This window comes from Anas platyrhynchos, chromosome 21 (genome assembly GCF_047663525.1).
Source record: "Anas platyrhynchos isolate ZD024472 breed Pekin duck chromosome 21, IASCAAS_PekinDuck_T2T, whole genome shotgun sequence".
Lineage (NCBI taxonomy): Eukaryota > Metazoa > Chordata > Aves > Anseriformes > Anatidae > Anas > Anas platyrhynchos.
Genome location: NC_092607.1, coordinates 1,490,814 through 1,503,663, shown reverse-complemented (window position 1 = coordinate 1,503,663; position 12,850 = coordinate 1,490,814).

The following is a 12,850-nucleotide window of genomic DNA, read 5'->3' as shown; positions in this document are numbered from 1 at the left end:
CGAGCATCCCTAAACATAGACCTAGCCGGCATCGAAGACCACTGAAAAATCAGGCCCCAGGAAATGCGTTACGAGCCCTTTTCGCCCATCGAAAAGTGCCCCCAAAGGAAGGCTTTGGGTACAAGTGAACTCCCCAGGGGAGCCTTTACGCAGCCCCACATGCAACTGGACCCTCCGGGTTCGCTGTTTCTGAGCAACCCTAAATATACCCCTAGCCACCATGGCAGAAGACTGAAAACCCGGGCCCCAGTAAATGCGTTACGAGCCCTTTTCGCCCATCCAAAAGTGCCCCCAAAGGAAGGCTTTGGGTACAAGAGAACTCCCCAGGGGAGCCTTTACGCAGCCCCACATGCAACTGGACCCTCCGGGTTCGCTGTTTCCGAGCAACCCTAAACATAGCCCTTGCCGGCATCGAAGACGAATGAAAAATCAGGCCCCAGGAAATGCGTTGCAAGCACTTTTCGCCCATCCAAAAGTGCCCCCAAAGGAAGGCTTTGGGTACAAGTGAACTCCCCAGGGGAGCCTTTACGCAGCCCCACATGCAACTGGACCCTCCGGGTTCGCTGTTTCCGAGCATCCCTAAACATAGCCCTTGCCGGCATCGAAGACGACTGAAAAATCAGGCCCCAGGAAATACGTTACGAGCCCTTGTCGCCCATCCAAAAGTGCCCCCAAAGGAAGGCTTTGGGTACAAGTGAACTCCCCAGGGGAGCCTTTACGCAGCCCCACATGCAACTGGACCCTCCGGGTTCACTGTTCATGAGCAAACGTAAACGTAGCCCTAGCCGTCATCGGAGACGAGTGAAAAATCAGGCCTCAGAAAATGCGTTGCAAGCCCCTTTGGACCATCCAAAAGTGCCCCCAAAGGAAGGCTTTGTGGTACATCTGAAGTTCCCAGGGGAGCCTTTACGCAGCCCCACATGCAACTGGACCCTCCGGGTTCACTGTTCATGAGCAAACGTAAACGTAGCCCTAGCCGTCATCGGAGACGAGTGAAAAATCAGGCCCCAGGAAATGCGTTGCGAGCCCCTTTGGACCATCCAAAAGTGCCCCCAAAGGAAGGCTTTGGGTACATCCGAAGTTCCCAGGGGAGCATTTACGCAGCCCCATATGCAACTGAACCCTCCGTGTTCGCTGTTTCCGTGCAACCCTAAACGTAGCCCTAGAAGTCATCGAAGACGAGTGAAAAATCAGGCCCCAGGAAATGCGTTCCGAGCCCCTTTAGACCATCCAAAAGTGTCACCAAAGGAAGGCTTTGGGTACAAGAGAACTCCCCAGGGGAGCCTTTACGCAGCCCCACATGCAACTGGACCCTCCGGGTTCGCTGTTTCCGACCATCCCTAAACATAGCCCTAGCCGGCATCGATGACGACTGAAAAATCAGGCCCCGGGAAATGCGTTACGAGCCCTTTTCACCCAACCAAAAGTGCCCCCAAAGGAAGGCTTTGGGTACAAGTGAACTCCCCAGGGGAGCCTTTACGCAGCCCCACATGCAACTGGACCCTCCGTGTTCGCTGTTTCCGAGCAACCCTAAACGTAGCCCTAGTAGTCATCGGAGACGAGTGAAAAATCAGGCCCCAGGAAATGCGTTGCGAGTCCCTTTGGACCATCCAAAAGTGTCACCAAAGGAAGGCTTTGGGTACAAGTGAACTCCCCAGGGGAGACTTTACGCAGCCCCACATGCAACTGGACCCTCCGGGTTCGCTGTTTCTGAGCATCCCTAAACATAGCCCTAGCCGGCATCGAAGACGACTGAAAAATCAGGCCCCAGGAAATGCGTTACGAGCCCTTTTCGCTCATCCAAAAGTGCCCCCAAACGAAGGCTTTGGGTACAAGTGAACTCCCCAGGGGAGCCTTTACGCAGCCCCACATGCAACTGGACCCTCCGGGTTCACTGTTCATGAGCAAACGTAAACGTAGCCCTTGCCGTCATCGGAGACGAGTGAAAAATCCGGCCCCAGGAAATGCGTTGCGAGCCCCTTTGGACCATCCAAAAGTGTCACCAAAGGAAGGCTTTTGGTACAAGAGAACTCCCCAGGGGAGCCTTTACGCAGCCCCACATGCAACTGGACCCTCCGGGTTCGCTGTTTCCGAGCATCCCTAAACATAGCCCTAGCCGACATCGATGACGACTGAAAAATCAGGACCCAGGAAACGCGTTGCAAGCCCCTTTGGACCATCCAAAGGTGCCCCCAAAGGAAGGCTTTGGGTACAAGTGAACTCCCCAGGGGAGCCTTTACGCAGCCCCATATGCAACTGGACCCTCCGGGTTCGCTGCTTCCGAGCAACCCTAAACGTAGCCCTAGCAGTCATCGGAGACGAGTGAAAAATCAGGCCCCTGGAAATGCGTTACGAGCCCCTTTGGACCATCCAAAAGTGTCACCAAAGGAAGGCTTTGGGTACAAGTGAACTCCCCAGGGGAGCCTTTACGCAGCCCCATATGCAACTGGACCCTCCGAGTTCCCTGTTTCCGAGCATCCCTAAACATATCCCTAGTCGGCATCGATGACGACTGAAAAATCAGGCCCCGGGAAATGCGTTACGAGCCCTTTTCACCCAACCAAAAGTGCCCCCAAAGGAAGGCTTTGGGTACAAGTGAACTCCCCAGGGGAGCCTTTACGCAGCCCCATATGCAACTGGACCCTCCGGGTTCGCTGTTTCCGAGCAACCCTAAACGTAGCCCTAGCAGTCATCGGAGACGAGTGAAAAATCAGGCCCCAGGAAATGCGTTGCGAGTCCCTTTGGACCAGCCAAAAGTGTCACCAAAGGAAGGCTTTGGGTACAAGTGAACTCCCCAGGGGAGCCTTTACGCAGCTCCACATGCAACTGGACCCTCCGGGTTCGCTGTTTCCGAGCATCCTTAAATATAGCCCTAGCCGGCATCGACGACGATTGAAAAATCATGCCCCAGGAAATGCGTTACAAGCCCTTTTCGCCCATCCAAAAGTGCCCCCAAAGGAAGGCTTTGGGTACAAGTGAACTCCCCAGGGGAGCCTTTACGCAGCCCCACATGCAACTGGACCCTCCGGGTTCACTGTTTCCGACCATCCTTAAACATAGCCCTAGCCGGCATCGACGACGATTGAAAAATCAGGCCCCAGGAAATGCGTTACAAGCCCTTTTCGCCCATCCAAAAGTGCCCCCAAAGGAAGGCTTTGGGTACAAGTGAACTCCCCAGGGGAGCCTTTACGCAGCCCCACATGCAACTGGATACTCCGGGTTCGCTGTTACCGAGCAACCCTAAACATAGCCCTAGCCGACATCGAAGACGACTGAGAAATCAGTCCCCAGGAAACGCGTTGCAAGCCCCTTTGGACCATCCAAAAGTGTCACCAAAGGAAGGCTTTTGGTACAAGAGAACTCCCCAGGGGAGCCTTTACGCAGCCCCACATGCAACTGGACCCTCCGGGTTCGCTGTTTCCGAGCATCCCTAAACATAGCCCTAGCCGACATCGATGACGACTGAAAAATCAGGCCCCAGGAAACGCGTTACGAGCCCTTTTCGCTAATCCAAAAGTGCCTCCAAAGGAAGGCTTTGGGTACAAGTGAACTCCCCAGGGGAGCCTTTACGCAGCCCCACATGCAACTGGACCCTCCGGGTTCGCTGTTCATGAGGAAACCTAAAAGTAGCCCTAGCCGTCATTAGAGACGAGTGAAAAATCAGGCCCCAGGAAATGCGTTGCGAGCCCCTTTGGACCATCCAAAAGTGTCACCAAAGGAAGGCTTTGGGTACAAGTGAACTCCCCAGGGGAGCCTTTACGCAGCCCCACATGCAACTGGACCCTCCGGGTTCGCTGTTCATGAGCAAACGTAAACGTAGCCCTAGCCGTCATCGGAGACGAGTGAAAAATCCGGACCCAGGAAATGCCTTGCGAGCCCCTTTGGACCATCCAAAATGGCCCCCAAAAGAAGTCTTTGGGTACATCTGAAGTTCCCAGGGGAGCCTTTACGCAGCCCCATATGCAACTGGACCCTCCGGGTTCGCTGCTTCCGAGCAACCCTAAACGTAGCCCTAGCAGTCATCGGAGACGAGTGAAAAATCAGGCCCCTGAAACTGCGTTTCGAGTCCCTTTGGACCAGCCAAAAGTGTCACCAAAGTAAGGCTTTGGGTACAAGTGAACTCCCCAGGGGAGCCTTTACGCAGCCCCACATGCAACTGGACCCTCCGGGTTCGCTGTTTCCTAGCATCCCTAAACATAACCCTAGCCGGCATCGAAGACGACTGAAAAATCAGGCCCCAGGAAATGCGTTCCGAGCCCCTTTGGACCATCCAAAAGTGCCCCCAAAGGAAGGCTTTGGGTACAAGTGAACTCCCCAGGGGAGCCTTTACGCAGCCCCACATGCAACTGGACCCTCCGGGTTATATTTTTCCGAGCAACCCTAAATATATCCCTAGCCGGCATGGGAGAAGACTGAAAACCCGGGCCCCAGGAAATGCATTCCAAGCCCTTTTCGCCCATCCAAAAGTACCCCCAAAGAAAGGCTTTGGGTAGAAGTGAACTCCCCAGGGGAGCCTTTACGCAGCCCCACATGCAACTGGACCCTCCGGGTTCGCTGTTTCCGAGCATCCCTAAAGATAGCCCTTGCCGGCATCGAAGACGACTGAAAAATCAGGCCCCAGGAAATGCGTTGCGAGCCCTTTTCGCCCATCCAAAAGTGCCCCCAAAGGAAGACTTTGGGTACATTTGAACTCCCCAGGGGAGCCTTTACGCAGCCCCACATGCAACTGGACCCTCCGGGTTCTCTGTTTCTGAGCATCCCTAAACATAGCCCTAGCCGGCATCGAAGACGACTGAAAAATCTGGCCGAGGAAATGCGTTGCGAGCCCTTTTCGCCCATCCAAAAGTGCCCCCAAAGGAAGGCTTTGGGTACAAGTGAACTCCCCAGGGGAGCCTTTACGCTGCCCCACATGCAACTGGACCCTCCGCGTTCGCTGTTCTTGAGCAAATCAAAAGTAGCTCTAGCCGTCTTCGAAGACGAGTGAAAAATCAGGCCCCAGGAAATGCGTTGCGAGCCCTTTTCGCCCATCCAAATGTGCCCCCAAAGGAAGGCTTTGGGTACAAGAGAACTCCCCAGGGGAGCCTTTACGCAGCCCCACATGCAACTGGACCCTTCGGGTTCGATTTTTCCGAGCAACCCTAAATATATCCCTAGCCAGCATGGGAGAAGACTTAAAACCCGGGCCCCAGAAAACGCGTTGCAAGCCCCTTTGGACCACCCAAAAGTGTAACCAAAGGAAGGCTTTTGGTACAAGTGAACTCCCCAGGGGAGCCTTTACGCAGCCCCACATGCAACTGGACCCTCCGGGTTCGCTGTTCATGAGCAAACCTAAATGTAGCCCTAGCCGTCATCGGAGACGAGTGAAAAATCAGGCCCCAGGAAATGCGTTGCGAGCCCCTTTGGACCATCCAAAAGTGCCCCCAAAGGAAGGCTTTGGGTACATCTGAAGTTCCCAGGGGAGCCTTTACGCAGCCCCACATGCAACTGGACCCTCCGGGTTCGCTGTTCATGAGCAAACCTAAAAGTAGCCCTAGCCGTCATTAGAGACGAGTGAAAAATCAGGCCCCAGGAAATGCGTTGCGAGCCCCTTTGGACCATCCAAAAGTGTCACCAAAGGAAGGCTTTGGGTACAAGAGAACTCCCCAGGGGAGCCTTTACGCAGCCGCACATGCAACTGGACCCTCCGGGTTCGCTGTTTCCGAGCATCCCTAAACATATCCTTAGGAGTCATCGGAGACGAGTGAAAAATCAGGCCCCTGGAAATGCGTTCCGAGCCCCTTTGGACCATCCAAAAGTGTCACCAAAGGATGGCTTTGGGTACAAGTGAACTCCCCAGGGGAGACTTTACGCAGCCCCACATGCAACTGGACCCTCCGGGTTCGCTGTTTCTGAGCAACCCTATATATATCACTAGCCGGCATGGGAGAAGACTGAAAACCCGGGCCCCAGGAAATGCTTTGCGAGCCCTTTTCACCCATCCAAAAGTGCCCCCAAAGGAAGGCTTTGGGTACAAGTGAACTCCCCAGGGGAGCCTTTACGCAGCCCCACATGCAACTGGACCCTCCGGGTTCGCTGTTTCCGACCTTCCCTAAACATAGCCCTTGCCGGCATCGAAGACGACTGAAAAATCAGGCCCCAGGAAATGCGTTGCGAGCCCTTTTCGCCCATCAAAAAGTGCCCCCAAAGGAAGGCTTTGGGTACAAGAGAACTCCCCAGGGGAGCCTTTACGCAGCCCCACATGCAACTGGACCCTTCGGGTTCGATTTTTCCGAGCAACCCTAAATATATCCCTAGCCAGCATGGGAGAAGACTGAAAACCCGGGCCCCAGAAAACGCGTTGCAAGCCCCTTTGGACCACCCAAAAGTGCCCCCAAACGAAGGCTTTGGGTACAAGTGAACTCCCCAGGGGAGCCTTTACGCAGCCCCACATGCAACTGGACCCTCCGGGTTCGCTGTTCATGAGCAAACCTAAATGTAGCCCTAGCCGTCATCGGAGACGAGTGAAAAATCCGGACCCAGGAAATGCCTTGCGAGCCCCTTTGGACCATCCAAAAGTGCCCCCAAAGGAAGGCTTTGGGTACATCGAAGTTCCCAGGGGAGCCTTTACGCAGCCCCATATGCAACTGGACCCTCCGGGTTCTCTGCTTCCGAGCAACCCTAAACGTAGCCCTAGCAGTCATCGGAGACGAGTGAAAAATCAGGCCCCAGGAAACGCGTTGCAAGCCCATTTGGTCCATCCAAAAGTGCCCCCAAAGGAAGGCTTTGGGTACAAGAGAACTCCCCAGGGGAGCCTTTACGCAGCCCCACATGCAACTGGACCCTCCGGGTTCGCTGTTTCTGAGCAACCCTATATATATAACTAGCCGGCATGGGAGAAGACTGAAAACCCGGGCCCCAGGAAATGCTTTGCGAGCCCTTTTCGCCCATCCAAAAGTGCCCCCAAAGGAAGGCTTTGGGTACAAGTGAACTCCCCAGGGGAGCCTTTACGCAGCCCCACATGCAACTGGACCCTCCGGGTTCGCTGTTTCCGAGCATCCCTAAACATAGCCCTTGCCGGCATCGAAGACGACTGAAAAATCAGGCCCCAGGAAATGCGTTGCGAGCCCTTTTCGCCCATCCAAAAGTGCCCCCAAAGGAAGGCTTTGGGTACAAGAGAACTCCCCAGGGGAGCCTTTATGCAGCCCCACATGCAACTGGACCCTTCGGGTTCGATTTTTCCGAGCAACCCTAAATATATCCCTAGCCAGCATGGGAGAAGACTGAAAACCCGGGCCACAGAAAACGCTTTGCAAGCCCCTTTGGACCACCCAAAAGTGTCACCAAAGGAAGGCTTTTGGTACAAGTGAACTCCCCAGGGGAGCCTTTAAGCAGCCCCACATGCAACTGGACCCTCCGTGTTCGCTGTTCATGAGCAAACCTAAATGTATCCCTAGCCGTCATCGGAGACGAGTGAAAAATCAGGCCCCAGGAAATGCGTTGCGAGCCCCTTTGGACCATCCAAAAGTGCCCCCAAAGGAAGGCTTTGGGTACATCTGAAGTTCCCAGGGGAGCCTTTACGCAGCCCCACATGCAACTGGACCCTCCAGGTTCGCTGTTCATGAGCAAACCTAAAAGTAGCCCTAGCCGTCATCGGAGACGAGTGAAAAATCAGGCCCCAGGGAATGCGTTGCGAGCCCCTTTGGACCATCCAAAAGTGCCCCCAAAGAAAGGCTTTGGGTACAAGTGAACTCCCCAGAGGAGCCTTTACGCAGCCCCACATGCAACTGGACCCTCTGGGTTCGCTGTTTCGGAGCAACCCTAAAAATAGCCCTTGCCGGCATCGAAGACGACTGAAAAATCAGGCCCCAGGAAATGCGTTACGAGCCCTTTTCGCCCATCCAAAAGTGTCACCAAAGGAAGGCTTTGGGTACAAGTGAACTCCCCTGGGGAGCCTTTACGCAGCCCCACATGCAACTGGACCCTCCGGGTTCGATTTTTCCAAGCAACCCTAAACATATCCTTAGGAGTCATCGGAGACGAGTGAAAAATCAGGCCCCTGGAAATGCGTTCCGAGCCCCTTTGGACCATCCAAAAGTGTCACCAAAGGATGGCTTTGGGTACAAGTGAACTCCCCAGGGGAGCCTTTACGCAGCCCCACATGCAACTGGACCCTCCGGGTTCGCTGTTTCTGAGCAACCCTATATATATCACTAGCCGGCATGGGAGAAGACTGAAAACCCGGGCCCCAGAAAACGCCTTGCAAGCCCCTTTGGACCACCCAAAAGTGTCACCAAAGGAAGGCTTTTGGTACAAGTGAACTCCCCAGGGGAGCCTTTACGCAGCCCCACATGCAACTGGACCCTCCGGGTTCGCTGTTTCCGAGCATCCCTAAACATAGCCCTTGCCGGCATCGAAGACGACTGAAAAATCAGGCCCCAGGAAATGCGTTGCGAGCCCTTTTCGCCCATCCAAAAGTGCCCCCAAAGGAAGGCTTTGGGTACATCTGAAGTTCCCAGGGGAGCCTTTACGCAGCCCCACATGCAACTGGACCCTCCGGGTTCGCTGTTCATGAGCAAACCTAAAAGTATCCCTAGCCGTCATTGGAGTCAAGTGAAAAATCAGGCCCCAGGAAATGCGTTGCAAGCCCTTTGGACCATCCAAAAGTGTCACCAAAGCAAGGCTTTGGGTACAAGTGAACTCCCCAGAGGAGCCTTTACGCAGCCCCACATGCAACTGGACCCTCCGGGTTCGATTTTTCCGAGCAACCCTCAATATATCCCTAGCCAGCATGGGAGAAGACTGAAAACCCGTGTCCCAGAAAACGCTTTGCAAGCCCCTTTGGACCACCCAAAAGTGTCACCAAAGGAAGGCTTTTGGTACAAGTGAACTCCCCAGGGGAGCCTTTACGCAGCCCCACATGCAACTGGACCCTCCGGGTTCGCTGTTCATGAGCAAACCTAAATGTAGCCCTAGCCGTCATCGGAGACGAGTGAAAAATCAGGCCCCAGGAAACGCGTTGCAAGCCCATTTGGACCATCCAAAAGTGTCACCAAAGGAAGGCTTTGGGTACAAGAGAACTCCCCAGGGGAGCCTTTACGCAGCCCCACATGCAACTGGACCCTCCGAGTTCGCTGTTTCTGAGCAACCCTATATATATCATTGGCCGGCATGGGAGAGGACTGAAAACCCGGGCCCCAGGAAATGCTTTGCGAGCCCTTTTCGCCCATCCAAAAGTGCCCCCAAAGGAAGGCTTTGGGTACAAGTGAACTCCCCAGGGGAGCCTTTACGCAGCCCCACATGCAACTGCATACTCCGGGTTCGCTGTTACCGAGCATCCCTAAACATAGCCCTAGCCGACATCGAAGACGACTGAAAAATCAGGCCCCAGGAAACGCGTTGCAAGCCCCTTGGACCATCCAAAAGTGTCACCAAATGAACGCTTTGGGTACAAGAGAACTCCCCAGGGGATTCTTTACGCAGCCCCACATGCATCTGGACCCTTCGAGTTCGAATTTTCCAAGCAACCCTAAATATATCCCTAGCCGGCATGGGAGAAGACTGAAAACCCGGGCAACAGAAAATGCGTTACAAGCCCCTTTGGACCATCCCAAAGTGTCACCAAAGGAAGGCTTTGGGTACAAGAGAACTGCCCAGGGGAGCCTTTACGCAGCCCCACATGCAACTGGACCCTCCGGGTTCGCTGTTTCCGAGCATCCCTAAACATAGCCCTAGCCGGCATTGAAGACGAGTGAAAAATCAGGCCCCATGAAATGCGTACGAGCCCTTTTCGCCCATCCAAAAGTGCCCCCAAAGGAAGGCTTTGGGTACAAGAGAACTCCCCAGGGGAGCCTTTACGCAGCCCCACATGCAACTGGACCCTCCGGGTTCGCTGTTTCCGAGCAACCCTAAACATAGCCCTTGCGGGCATCGAAGACGACTGAAAAATCAGGCCCCAGGAAATGCGTTGCAAGCCCTTTTCGCCCATCCAAAAGTGCCCCCAAAGGAAGGCTTTGGGTACAAGAGAACTCCCCAGGGGAGCCTTTACGCAGCCCCACATGCAACTGGACTCTCTGGGTTCGCTGTTTCCGAGCATCCCTAAACATAGCCCTTGCCGGCATCGAAGACGACTGAAAAATCAGGCCCCAGGAAATGCGTTACGAGCCCTTTTCGCCCATCCAAAAGTGCCCCCAAAGGAAGGCTTTGGGTACAAGTGAACTCCCCAGGGGAGCCTTTACACAGCCCCACATGCAACTGGACCCTCCGGGTTCACTGTTCATGAGCAAACCTAAACGTAGCCCTAGCCGTCATCGGAGACGAGTGAAAAATCAGGCCCCAGGAAATGCGTTACGAGCCCTTTTCGCCCATCCAAAAGTGCCCCCAAAGGAAGGCTTTGGGTACAAGTGAACTCCCCAGGGGAGCCTTTACGCAGCCCCACATGCAACTGGACCCTCCGGGTTCACTGTTCATGAGCAAACGTAAACGTATCCCTAGCCGTCATCGGAGACGAGTGAAAAATCAGGCCCCAGGAAATGCGTTGCGAGCCCCTTTGGACCATCCAAAAGTGCCCCCAAAGGAAGGCTTTGGGTACATCTGAAGTTCCCAGGGGAGCCTTTACGCAGCCCCACATGCAACTGGACCCTCCGGGTTCGCTGTTCATGAGCAAACCTAAACGTAGCCCTAGCCGTCCTTGGAGACAAGTGAAAAATCAGGCCCCAGGAAATGCGTTGCGAGCCCTTTTCGTCCATCCAAAAGTGCCCCCAAAGGAAGGCTTTGGGTACAAGAGAACTCCCCAGGGGAGCCTTTACGCAGCCCCACATGCAACTGGACCCTTTGGGTTCGATTTTTTCAAGCAACCCTAAATATATCCCTAGCCGGCATGGGAGAAGACTGAAAACCCGGGCCACAGAAAATGCGTTACAAGCCCCGTTGGACCATCCCAAAGTGTCACCAAAGGAAGGCTTTGGGTACAAGTGAACTCCCCAGGGGAGCCTTTACGCAGCCCCACATGCAACTGGACCCTCCGGGTTCACTGTTCATGAGCAAACGTAAACGTAGCCCTAGCAGTCATAGGAGACGAGTGAAAAATCAGGCCCCAGGAAATGCGTTTCGAGCCCCTTTGGACCATCCAAAAGTGCCCCCAAAGGAAGGCTTTGGGTACAAGTGAACTCCCCAGGGGAGTCTTTACGCAGCCCCATATGCAACTGGACCCTCCGGGTTCGCTGCTTCCGAGCAACCATAAACGTAGCCCTAGCAGTCATCGGAGACGAGTGAAAAATCAGGCCCCGGGAAATGCGTTACGAGCCCCTTTGGACCATCCAAAACTGCCCCCAAAGGAAGGCTTTGGGTGCAAGTGAACTCCCCAGGGGAGACTCTACGCAGCCCCACATGCAACTGGACCCTCCGGGTTCGCTGTTTCCGAGCAACCCTAAACATAGCCCTAGCCGGCATCGAAGACGACTGAAAAATCAGGCCCCAGGAAATGCGTTGCAAGCCCTTTTCGCCCATCCAAAAGTGCCCCCAAAGGAAGGCTTTGGGTACAAGAGAACTCCCCAGGGGAGACTCTACGCAGCCCCACATGCAACTGGACCCTCCGGGTTCGCTGTTTCCGAGCATCCCTAAACATAGCCCTAGCCGGCATTAAAGACGAGTGAAAAATCAGGCCCCAGGAAATGCGTACGAGCCCTTTTCGCCCATCCAAAAGTGCCCCCAAAGGAAGACTTTGGGTACAAGAGAACTCCCCAGGGGAGCCTTTACGCAGCCCCACATGCAACTGGACCCTCCGGGTTCGCTGTTTCCGAGCAACCCTAAACATAGCCCATGCCGGCATCGAAGACGACTGAAAAATCAGGCCCCAGGAAATGCGTTGCAAGCCCTTTTCGCCCATCCAAAAGTGCCCCCAAAGGAAGGCTTTGGGTACAAGAGAACTCCCCAGGGGAGCCTTTACGCAGCCCCACATGCAACTGGACTCTCCGGGTTCGCTGTTTCCGAGCATCCCTAAACATAGCCCTTGCCGGCATCGAAGACGAGTGAAAAATCAGGCCCCAGGAAATGCGTTACGAGCCCTTTTCGCCCATCCAAAAGTGCCCCCAAAGGAAGGCTTTGGGTACAAGTGAACTCCCCAGGGGAGCCTTTACGCAGCCCCACATGCAACTGGACCCTCCGGTTTCACTGTTCATGAGCAAACGTAAACGTAGCCCTACCCGTCATCGGAGACGAGTGAAAAATCAGGCCCCAGGAAATGCGTTGCGAGCCCCTTTGGACCATCCAAAAGTGTCACCAAAGGAAGGCTTTGGGTACAAGTGAATTCCCCAGGGGAGCCTTTACGCAGCCCCACATGCAACTGGACCCTCCGTGTTCGCTGTTCATGAGCAAACCTAAACGTAGCCCTAGCCGTCCCTGGAGACGAGTGAAAAATCAGGCCCCAGGAAATGCGTTGCGAGCCCTTTTCGCCCATACAAAAGTGCCCCCAAAGGAAGGCGTTGGGTACAAGAGAACTCCCCAGGGGAGCCTTTACGCAGCCCCACATGCAACTGGACCCTCCGGGTTCACTGTTCATGAGCAAACGTAAACGTAGCCCTAGCCGTCATCGGAGACGAGTGAAAAATCAGGCCCCAGGAAATGCGTTTCGAGCCCCTTTGGACCATCCAAAAGTGCCCCCAAAGGAAGGCTTTGGGTACAAGTGAACTCCCCAGGGGAGCCTTTACGCAGCCCCACATGCAACTGGACCCTCCGGGTTTGCTGTTTCCGAGCATCCCTAAACATAGCCCTACCCGGCATCGAAGACGACTGAAAAATTAGGCCCCAGGAAATGCGTTGCAAGACCTTTTCGCCCATCCAAAAGTGCCCCCAAAGGAAGGCTTTGGGTACAAGT